Below are 12245 nucleotides of genomic sequence, written 5' to 3' on the forward strand. Positions count from 1 at the left end.
CAGTTGAGACCAATAGGGCATTTGTATAACATGTCAATAGCTACCTTACTCAGCTTCCTGCAGTTTTCAGGAAGTAAAATATTATATAGTTTCTAGTCTTACCATACTTTTCTCCTTCTTGGAAAACATCCCTTCAGTTCTTCATGCCCTTACTTGTTCCCAGAATAAAGTCAGCTCTTCCTTGAAGTCTTGCCATTGCCTCAATTTTTTAACTATTTTCTCCTTGACATGTCTTTCTTCCTATGTAGTCTCTGAGGTCTTTAAATGAGGGGATAGGTCTTGTATACCACATACAGTAGGTATTCAACAGACATTTGTTCAATGAATGAGATTATTTAACTAGTCTATAGTTTAGGGCACACAATATTAAGAAAGGAACTAACTTAAGGTTGTTTTAATTAAACACTATTTTCCAGGGAACCAATTTTCCTAAAACCTCTATGGAAAAATCAACATCCTATTGGTTTTTATTGCTTTATTACATATCAATGCTTTAAGTTTTCCTGGGTACTTTCCTTCATTGCTTTAATTCTAGTTAGCAGCATAAAAAAATTGTAGTTTACAATGTTTTAATACATACAGTGACCACTAGATATGATGAAATATTTAATAAAAATAATTTGAAGCTATTTCTGCCTAGTTAGGAAGAAACCAATCTATTTGTTAAAATGAAGAATGCTTTGGAAGCGGAGAAATACGAGATGTCTAGGTTAGTGTTCACACAGTTCCCTCTCTACCCCGATCCAAGGAAACATTCCTTCTAAAATCTTCCAAGGTTCTTCTTCACAGTTTAAGCAGTCTCTCCAGGTTTTGCCTTGCGTCCTCTGCTTTGAACTCTCTTGCTCTCCTTACGTTTCCCCAATTGCTGTCCTCTCGTCTTATTCCTCCTGGGTTTCTCCAGTACCAGGCCTGTTTGGATGGAACACTCAGCTGGAAAGACTGCCTGATTTTTGTTTCTCCCTAAAATGTAATCTATTTTTTGGCATCAATTATACTTCATCCAGCATATTAGAAGATTGTGATCCTCTTCTAGAGGCAGAAGGAGAGGTTAGCCCCAAAGTCTTGGTCTCCATTTGCAAATAAGAAAAAGAAAGGGGACTAATGAATGAGGTTGCTCTGTGTTAACTCTGGTGTGAAATGCTGACTATGTAACCAAATGCAGGTCCCCCTACCAGCTGCAAGGAAAGCCAGACCCCTGGGACAGGTGCTGAAGAGAAGGAAAGTGGTTTATTCAATTGTCAGTCCCCTGAGAAGACAGGGGACTCTTGCCTCAAAGCCAATTTTAGCTTCTCAGTGCAGGCAGGGGTTTTGATAAGGAGGGAGAGGGAAAGAACAAGGAGATCAAGGGGAGGGGGCTGACAATTTCTGTATGGGTAGGCCAGCACAGTCCTCCCTGATAAGGACCTTGCAAATCGTCAAGCGTTCTTATGGTCTAGCAAGATGGTCTAGCATGTGTCATCCTAGTTTGTGTCACCCTGGTTTGTGTCATCCTGGTTTTTGTCATCTGGTTTTATGGTTGAAGGTCAGCAAATCTCCCAGAGCTGGTATGACTGAAGGTTGGAGTATGTATCTTTTGAAGTTAGTTCCTAGCATTCTTATACAAACATGCTATTTATTTACAAATTACTTATTAGTCAGAGTCAGCATTTACAGAAACACTGTCAAAAGAATGGTGGGGTGCGTTATAATTCACCACTGTTACAATTTCTCACAGTTACTAAGGCATACACTTGATTGTTGATTTGGTAATGATTAGCAGGTTAGAATCAAAGAGAAATGTTTTATCAAAGGAACCAAATATTAAAATAAAAACGTTTTTCCCAGTCCAAGGAGAGTAATTGGTTCTCTTCTAGGAAATATCTTAAGAACCTGGGTCTCGCTCCCAAATCTGCTCAAGGTGTTATAATTTATAGCCAGTAGGAAAGAAAATATGATGAGTAAACTCAGGTAAACATCTCTTAAACAAGTAAGGAGAGAGCTGCACATTTTCTCTTCTGCTCATATTCCACTGGCACAGACTTAGTCTCTTGTCCATGCACAGTTGAAAGTACAGGCAGCTATTGTCCAAAATGAAGGGGAAAAAACGTGAATTAGGGTGGGCAAGCCAGACAAACTGCCTGACGGTTAGGAAAGAGCATTATGAAAGATAATTAGAGGGAGAAAAAGAGGTCTGGGAACAGTGCACATTTTCTCTACCACAGAAAAGATTCTAAGATGATCAGAAGGATTCCTGTAGTATGGGAAAAATAAAAGAATAATGATATTCACTGGAAATAGGAAAATTGTTTGAAAACAATTTGTAAGTCTCATAAGTTTAATACTTCGTAATTGAGTTTGAATGAGTAGAAGGTGTCTTTGTGGTTAAGCACTGGAAATGGATTGCAGGAAAATGGGTGGCAAGAGCTAACCCGTAGAGAGGTGACGTCACAGTCATGAATGAAAGAGAAAAGGGAGTGACTAGAGATACAATGAGCAGAAGTAGAAGCATGAGGCAAGAGGACAATGATGTAACCAGGTACTTGGTTTTTTAAAGCAGATGTTTGCAAAATAAGAACATAATCAAAACATGATCTCATAGAAACCAATAGAAGAAGAAATTTCTAAAATGGTGTTACATGATATAGCAGTCAAAAAGACTGAGAATTTAGTATTCCCAGAGTAAGCCAATTTAGTAAAGAAGATATTATGGTGACCTCAAAATAGTAGTGTTTTAGTCTCTTTGGTCTCCTATGACAAAGTACAACAGACTAAGAGGGTTATAAACAACAGAAATTTATTTCTCATCGCTTTGGAGTTTGGACATCAAATCAGGGTTCCAGTATGGATGGGTGAGATCCCTCTTCCAGGTTTCAAACTTCTTGCACCCTCACATGGTGAAAGGGGGTAGAGTGCAGTGTGTGATCTATTTTATAACGACACCAATCCCATTTATGAGGAATGCATCGCATGACCTAATCACCTCTTAAAGATCCCATTTTCTAACACGTTGGGGGTAAGGATTCCAACGTAAATTTGGGGGGCACACAAACATTCTGACCATAACAAGGGGTTCCAATGAAAGGGAACACAGAAAACAGAGTGTCTAAGCAACAAGTCAAGGAAGCCCACAGCCATGTTTGCACAGAATGGTCAGAGGAGATGGTCATGTAATGATCTTTTCAGCCTCAGCCTCAAGCCCCATGTACTAGAAACAACATCAATGAAACTGTAGATGTGCAAACACAAATGTACACAACAAGTCGGTACAGTTCTTATTTAAATATTTGTAGTATGGAAGATCAGTATTTTCTTTTGCTGTAGACAAATGATTTGTTATTAACTTCATCAAAGTACTGGTGTGGTATTTCTCTTGTTCATTTTCTTTTATTTTTTTATTTTTTATTCTTTCAAATACATTTGTCTCTGCCTTCCCCCCACCACTTTCCCATGCCCCCTCCCTCCTTCCCTCCCTCAGCTCTTCCCCTTTGGTTTTGTCCATGAGACCTTGCTCTATGTTCCTTGACTTTCCCCTTCCCTTCCTTTTCCCTGCCCCCGCCTCCTCCTTCCCGCTTGTCTTTGTTGGTTTCTTTTCCTTTCAGTGTTGCTGGTCTTTTTTTCCTTGCATCTTTGTATTGTTGGTTAGGTTCCACTTATGGGTGAGATCACATGGTATTTGTCTTTCGCTCCCTGGCTTATTTCGCTTAGCATAATGCTCTCCAGTTCCATCCATGCTGTCGCGTAGTTTAGTAGTTCTCTTGTTCATTTTCTGATTAGATAACTAATAGCCCAACAGCAGAGGTATATTATAATAGCATAAATGCCATAGGGAAGGATCATTTACAAAAATTAATCTATCATAGTGTAATTTTCTACTAATTAAATAATACTGTAATTACTTTTATTATTGTTTTTATGTTCCTTCTAAGTGCCAAGAGATGGGAACACAAAAATGAATAAATATTAAAACCTGTGGCCAACTCTGAATTGTGTTGGGGTTGGGGGACAAGAAATAAAAAGAGCTGGGACATTTCAAAGAGGAGATGAATTTGAGGTGATCCTTGCAAAATGATTAAGGCAGTTAGACAAACATGGGGTAGAGGTGGGAAGTTTTCAAGACAGACAGACCATAAGCTAGACAGCTAAGGGCACGGGGCCATGGGTCAGAGTGGCAGAGATGAAAGATAAGGCTAGAGAAGCACAGACTGTGAAGGATCACGAATGCTTTGTGAAGAATCTGCTTTTCTCTCTACTTTTTTTTTTGCCCGATAATCATGTATTTGTCATAGAGATGAGCTCGGCAGGCCAAAATGAAAGCAGGAATTGTGTAACTGGTCATCGGAATAAAAGTTTTGTGGTGCTAACCGATTACACCATGTAAAAATAGTCAAGAAGGCTGTCGATAAAAGTGCCTAGGAATCTTTTTGATCCATTCAATTAAAAAAAAAAAAAAGCTTAAACAAGGGTTTATTGTCTCAAAGGTAACAATTTCATTAAAATCCACCTACGAGATGAAACCACAAAAGCAATAGTTAAATGGCATGTCTCTTGGAGAATGACCAGGTATTACACCATGCTATAACACAGCGTGAGGCTGTGGGATTTGGGAATCAGCCGGGACACCTAAAAATGGAAAAGATGTTTTTATTGCTCAGGTGAAGGGAGCAGTTTTCTATCAGGCCACTTAGTATTTTAAGTGGTTAAAACATCTGTAAAATGCCTCAAAGAGTATTTCAACCATAAACCTCAATATCCATAGATTATTCCTGATTTAAAAAAGGTCAAAGGAGCCAAACTCCAGTAAAACTGTACATTTATCTCTATGTAATTTTATTATTTAAGTTAAATGAAAAAATTCATCCCAAAGGTTGAATTTGGGCCCTAAAATTATTTACTTGTTGAAGCCCAAGTATATGGAAACCCCTGAAAACAGAGGTTTGTAAAAGAATTCCAGATAGACCTTTCAAGGCTAGAAGGATATGCCAACAGGCTCCATTAGCTACATTAGCACTTCATGACTGAAATACGGATGGCTCTGTCTTTGTCAAATCCATGTGCACTTAAACCTTAGCTGGTGTGAACTAGACTTCATTTGGCTTTTTCAAATTTTAGCTATCATTTAAAAAATTATTTTTTTCTATTTTAATCAGACATAAGATTTTTAGAAAAAGATACCTATGACTTTATGCAAGATAATCTGTCCATTGAAAAAATATTGGCAGCCTTCATGAAACTGTCATCGGGGACGAAGCATTCGGCCTAGCTTTCTGCTAACTCTTCCCAAAAGCTCAAGCAATGTGTTTGCTCCTCAAAGAGGGGAGGCAGGGAGACTTCAGATGTAATGACAGGAACATGAGGCAGCTTGTCCTTAACGTTCTTCAAAGTTAATTTTAGCATGGCGGGGTATTCCTTTCTGATGAGAAAATTAGCTGAAGTTTTGGTGCTCATTTTTCTCCCATAATCTGTAAGCCCAGTATACAAAAAACTAAAAAATACAATATGATAAAATAAAATAAGGCCCCCAAGAGATCTTGGAAATGGTGTACATACTCTGGGGGCCCCCACTCACACAACACCCCACCCTAAGAGGTGATTAGGGAAGATGGGTCAGAGTTCTGAGTTTCCCGGGTCCTTCACCAAGGAATTGGATCTCCGTGAGCCCTGAGTGCGGTCCATCTTAGCCACAGGACAGAAGAGGAGCTTAGACAACAGAAGGAAGAGATATGCAGTGAAGAGAATTAGCATTAAACAGAGAATAAATTCTCTCAGTAGTGTGTACTTGACGTTAATGTCGATGATAATTCAACCTATGTACAGAATATTCACTTGAACAGAGAGATGAGAGTCAGAGATATTAAGGCGTCTTGGTCTCATTCTTCTATCGAATTTATCAGCCGGCAGAAGTTGTCTTTCAGAGCATCGACATTGTCCAGCAAGCAGGGCTGCAGAATCCAGTTTTCCATGGGTCAGGGTTCAAGTTCAAATTATTTTTTGACCTCTTGCACTGAGCGGGCAGCCCTCTTGTGCTGATGATTGGCCAGGACTAGGGAGGGCAGAGTGCACAACCGTGGGTGCGGCAGAGCCAAGTGCAGCTAGCTCCTTTCTGTCCATTTCTAAGTCACCTTATGAGGACGCGGTAACACAAAGATCACCCCTTGGGAACCTTGAAGGTAGTGACTTCAATATTTCCGGATCTGATCAGCCCCTCCAAGTTCCTTTGACGTTCAGGATGGCATTCTGGAACAGCACTGCTTTTACAATAAAGCCTGTGGTCAACACACGTGCTCTGGGCTCTCCCTGCAGAGCCTGGACAGCAGACTGCTCTTGCGGGAGCCCATGAGTCCTACGCACACATGGTCCTAATCCGGCTGAGGGGCTGGCGGTCCCTTGCAGCACAGTGCTCGAAAATACAGAAAATGCATGTACAGAAAGGCCTCAGCTACCCGGAGATCACTCATCCAGCACCTAAAGCCTCCAGAAAGGCTCAGAACCCGGAAAAAAAAGCAGCAACTTGGGCTGCGAGCACAAGCAGCCTTTCCAAAGCCAGCCACCAGGAAAACAGCCAAATGCCGCTCTGCTTTTATTTTCTGAAGACAAGTGGGAACCTGTCTTTGTCATCTGTCATCAGTGTGGAAGTCAAATTAGGAAAGAAACCTAAAACAGAGAGATAATTTGCAAAGCTAAAGCACTAGTTCGTAAGAAATGAATGTGATCTAAACTGCAAGATGGCTTCGGAACAATTCGAGAATATGAAGGATATAATAGGAAGGAGAATCGCCAGCACAGGGGTGTTAGTGGCCAAGATGAAGCTTGAACCCAGGTTTGTAGACCTTAAATATGTAAATGATTGGCACTATTCCATATCCTACCATGTGCTGTTTAAATTGATTCTCTTGACTGTCAAAATTTTGCAAATTCGGCACGAATATGCTATTACTCCCAGAATTACCAATGAGGAAAGATGCTCAGAAAGGTAAAATAACTTGCTTGAGATCACCCAGTTAATATGTGGTAGTACTGAGATTCAAACCCAGAGATATAAAACCATATATGAGGGGGGACCCAAAAAGAAGGGAATTTATTTATAAAAAATGTGTTTATCCTTACATGTTTAAACTTCAGTCACCTTCAAAGGACTCTCCATTGGATGCAATACACCTATCGAAATGTTTTTTCCACTGCTCAAAACAGTTTTTGAACTCATTGATTTTGATGCCTTTTAGTGCTTCTGTTGTTTTTTGTTTCACCTCTTCCACATCGGCAAAATGTTTCCCTTCGAGGACTTTTTTCATGCAGGGAAACACAAAAAAGTTGCTTGGTGTAAGATCAGGTGAATAGGAAGGGTGGGGACTGTTTTTCATCGAAACCTGCTGAATGCTCAGTGCAGTGTGGGCAGGTGTGCTTGTAAATCACCCATCATGAAATGGGCAAAAGCGTTCAAAGGGTCTTCAGAAAAAATTCACTGAAGTTGAAAGCAGCCTCTCACAACACCACCAGTTGCTGCACTGATACAGGTGGATTCCTAGAACACTCACCTAGCAGGGGAAGCCTGTACTACAAGGGGCCTGCCTGTCAGAAGATAATTCTATTTTTTGGGGGGCCCCCTCCTTGTAAGCCATCGTCTGTAAATTTCCATTATAAATAGCACGTACCTCAAAGGAGTGCTGTGAAAATTAAATGAGCTTATCTTCGTAAAGCACCTAACCAAGTACTTGGTTAAATGTTAGCTATTAATCTCATTATACCACATATAGCATAGAAATAGTAAGGTTATTACATGGGAGGTGGGCATGAGAATGGGAAATGGGATGGGGACTGTGGGAAAGTGATGGACTCTGAAGTAGGCGGTCATGGCGGCTGCAGAGAGAAAGCACAAAGAGGATTAGAGTGGGAACCTGAAGGTTTGGGAGAGTCTTTAAGTGGAAAAAGAAAAGCTGTGGTCTAAGAATCCAATCCTTTAGGTTGCTTATTAAAAATATTATTGTAATGACGTGCAGCCAGGCTCCCCCTAAAGGGGGTTCCTGTCACGGGGTCCATAACTTGGGGTGTCCAAGAAAAATATAGGATATACTCTCCCCACCACAAGGCAGGCTGCCATGGGGGATGGGAGACAGAGAGCAGGACCATTGAGAGTCATTTTGCATGTCAGTAACAGCAGGATAGCTTCATACCTCAGATACAAAAATGGTTATTTTGCATATCAGCAAGGCTAACCAGGAAGGTTTGTATAACTTAAATCCAGGATGTAACTGGGAGGTAGCGCCCCTGGTTAAAACATCTGCTGAGAAAGTTGGAAATGGGATCAAGAGGGAAGATTCGCACCAGTATTTAAACCCAGGTGCGGCAGCCACACTAGAGGCTTTTGAACATGTGGTTTGGGGAGTGGAGGGGCGGAGGCTCCCTTGACTACATGGCTTAGGAAGCAGGAAAGCAAGATGTAGCAGCCATGCAGAGCAGCTCTCCATTACAGCCAGTGCACATGAGAGCTCAGAGAGGGTTTGCTCCAGGGCCAGGGGAACAATGCAAAGATCTAGTGGGAAGGAAAGGGGAGAAAGGACTCTTGCTAATGGGCCCTGAGAAGGTGCCACATGGTTCTGAATTCAGAACTGGAGATGGCAGCAACACAGATGATGGTGCTGGGAACAGCGAGAGGCCTGCCTAGCCGAGCTCTGGACTTCTGTTCTTTTTCTTCTGAAGGACGGTACCCATGACTGGCCTGACTGGGCAAAAAGGGGAAGGCACGACTGTGTGTGTTGGTTGGTGTTCTAAAGGGATATTGAAATTTAATGGAGACATTTAGCCATTATTCAAAACCTGTATAATTTTGAATAAAGAATTCCTTTACTTTTCACCAAACTCTGCCACTGAGAGCCATAATTTCTAGGGGTGGTGGGCAAAGAACCTAGAACAGAGGGACCCAGGAAAGGGGGGGTGTTGTTTCAGTAACAGTACTGGGCCCCCCATGGGTCCACATTTGGTAACATTATGGTTCAATAATCATCCTTAAGGAAATGAAACAAGCAAATACCTGCTAAGCAGCAATTTGAGTACTACAATGATATTCCAGAATATGTATATTGCAATACTGCCATATGAAAAATAACTTATCTGTTGAAGAATACTACTAAAGTCCACCATCAATTAACATTTTCAGATAAATCTTATTTCTGTCAGATATCTGATGAATAAACAGCTCTCTCTCTGTCATTTTTTCATTCCCTCAATAAATATATGTTCTCCAGGGAAATATATTGTGTAGGCCAATAGGATAAGAGGGTGGTGAAAGACAAATACCATATGATCTCACCCTTAAGTGGAACCTAATCAACAAAACAAAAGAGCATGCAAAATATAACCAGCTACATTGAAATAAAGAACAAACTGACAGTAACCAGAGGGGCAGGGGGAGGGGGTGATAGGAGAGAGAAGGGGAAAGGTCATCAAGGAACATGTACAAAGGACTCATGGACAAATCAAAGGGGGTAAGGATTGAGGTTGGGAGGTAGGGGTGGGTGGGGCAGGGGAAAGTGGTGGCCAGAAAATGGAGACAACTGTCTCTGAAAAACATTAAAAAAGGAAGGAAGGAAGGAAGGAGGGAAGGAAGGAAGGAAGGAAGGAAGGAAGGAAGGAAGGAAGGAAGGAAGGAAGGAAGGAAGGAAGGAAGGAAGGAAGGAAGGAAGGAAGGAAGGAAGGAAGGAAGGAAGGAAGGAAGGAAGGAAGGAAGGAAGAAAAAGAAAAAAACCCCAAAATAACTGGAATTATCTTCTGAAGGGTGGGCCCCTTGTAGTACAGGCTTCCCCCTCTAGGTGAGTGTTCTAGGAACCCATCTGTATCAGCATAGCAACTGAAGTTGTTATGAGAGGCTGCATTCAACTTCAGTGATTTTTTCTGAAGACTCTCTCAATGCTTTTGCCCATTTCACGATGGGTGATTTACAAGTACACCTGCCACACCACACTGAGTGTTAGCAGTTTTTGACCAAAAACAGCATAATCCCTGTGCCCTACACTCCCTATTCACCTGATCTTGCCCCCTGAGACATTTTTGTTTGTTTGTTTGTTTGTTTGTTTCCCCTCATAGAAAGAGTCCTCAAAGGGACACATTTTGCTGATATGGAAGAGGTGAGACCAAAAACAGCAGAAGCACTAAAAGGCATCAAAATCGATGTGTTCAAAAACTGTTTTAAGTAATGGAAAAAATGTCTCTATAGGTGTATTGCATCAAATGGAGAGTACTTTGAAGGTGACTGAAGTTTAAACAAGTAAGAATACATAGACAATTTTTTATAAATAAATTCTGTTTTTTATGGGTCTCTTCTAGTGTGAACTAAGCAGATGTGTGGATGATTATCAAATAAAGCAAAATATAATGAAAAGAATGTTACTTATAACATGAAAAAAACCCTAAGGTTAATATTTTATGGGAAATTTAATTTAATTTTAAATTTAATTTAAATTTAATTTAAAAATAAAAAGGGTTATAGGCAAACTAACATGATTTAGGCTATAATTTCTAGAAAGATTGCAATGAAATAGATTTCTGTTAAACACTGTATCATTAAATAATAATTTCAAGTTAAACTGATTTATAATCTATGAGTATTTGAGATAATTGTTGTATTTTGTTCTTTAGTGATATTAATTAGTGATTGGTAAGTTATGGCTAATTGATATTAGTATCAGTTTTCTTCATGGTAGAAATAACATATAAATATGAGACGTAGTGATGGTTACCATGGATTAATTTATCTTCAGGAAAACTTGTAATATTTTTATTTTTTGCCCTCATTTGTTTGACACAGTAAGCTTTAAGAAAGGATGCAATCTAAACACCATCTTCAAAGTAGTTGATTACTAAATTAGCTGTTTGAAATGAGTCTTAGAATTTAATTGATTACTAATTAATTCTATGTTTTTAGGAAAAATTACAAATAAAATTAAGCTTAAAATTTTCACACATGAGTTTCAACACAATATGGTAGCCTGACCATTTTAAGTAAAGAGTTTAAATGGTCTATAAACCAGCAACAAACCTAAACTAAAATAAAAGGCCATTTTAGCATGCACTCTGATAATTAAAATATTCTAAATTTAAATAGACCTAAAAGGAGGTGTAGTTTATTTTTGAAAATCATTATCTTACTTGAATGAGGCACTAATCTGTTTTTTAATATCTAAAGTCTACTGATTTCTTACTCCATATTATAATTCTTGTGTTGATGCAATACAAGTTTATTGTTACCAGGCAATAGAGTTTATTTCCTTTCAGAAGCTCAATGAAATGTTTGCGTTTAGCTTACTGTATGTCAGATATCTTTTACAGTTATAGCCACTTCCTTGGAATTTAATTCTTTGTTTGCAAACTTTAAAAAATTAAAATCAGAAATATTTGCTAACTAAAATGAAATTTCCCATTTGTACAATATATTTTTGCTCCACACAATTAAAAATTTAATCAATTTTTAAGTAAAAATTAAGTGGCATAATATATACTTAAACATCAAATTCCATATTAAAACAGTGGGTGTCACCGTCAATATTTTACAATAAAACATATTCCAGGAAATAATTTTCCTAATTTTTCATCCCACTCACCCATTTGTTTAGAGGTATAGGATAGGCATTGAGCGATAATTCATTTCTTTCTTTTTAAAAAGAAACTGTCGTCACGGAAAGCAAAGAATTTATTGGCTTTTCATTCATATTTCCAGACCCCAAAAATCACTTTTTAGAATTAAGATTTTGTGGAATGAACAATTTCTAGATAGGCAATTAAATATTCACTAGATGCAGGTAATAAATACAGCTAGATCAGAAACTATTTAAAGGTCAGTCTGCCTCTACTTAGGTTATCGTAACAAAATGTTATTTCTTTATTAACTACTTTCCAAAATTATTTTAAAGATTAAAAGCAAGTACCTAAGTTCCTTATCCAGCTCCTGAGACGCAGCGTTTGTAACAATTTCGAAAGGAGATAGTTTGTCCTACTGGGGCATCAGTAAGAAAAGCCGGTCTCTCTTCCTTGGGATTGGCTGTTGCCTTAGTTACACTTTGTTTGGAGCTCAGAGCACTGTCTTCCGCTGTAGCCGAGGGATTAAGCAGCTGGTGGGTGAGCCGGGTCCCCTCAAGACCCAAATTCTCGGTCGGGGAGGAGAGGACACACGGGGGAGGGGCGGGGTGCGCAAACGGAGTCAGGTCCTTCTCCACCGAGACCAAGCTGTAGAGCAGAGGGAGGGAAGAGGGGCTGCGGGCTGAAGGGCTAGCTGGGAA

General features: G+C 39.6%; 1 pseudogene; it reads right to left on the reverse strand.

Moving 5' to 3' along the window:
* Positions 1–5798: 5798 nt before the first annotated feature.
* Positions 5799–6434, reverse strand: LOC129075740 (ADP-ribosylation factor-like protein 15; annotated as a pseudogene).
* Positions 6435–12245: the final 5811 nt, after the last annotated feature.

Source organism: Pteronotus mesoamericanus, unplaced genomic scaffold (genome assembly GCF_021234165.1).
Source record: "Pteronotus mesoamericanus isolate MK-2021 breed Mesoamerican mustached bat unplaced genomic scaffold, CSHL_Meso_final contig_56, whole genome shotgun sequence".
In the NCBI taxonomy this organism is placed as follows: domain Eukaryota; kingdom Metazoa; phylum Chordata; class Mammalia; order Chiroptera; family Mormoopidae; genus Pteronotus; species Pteronotus mesoamericanus.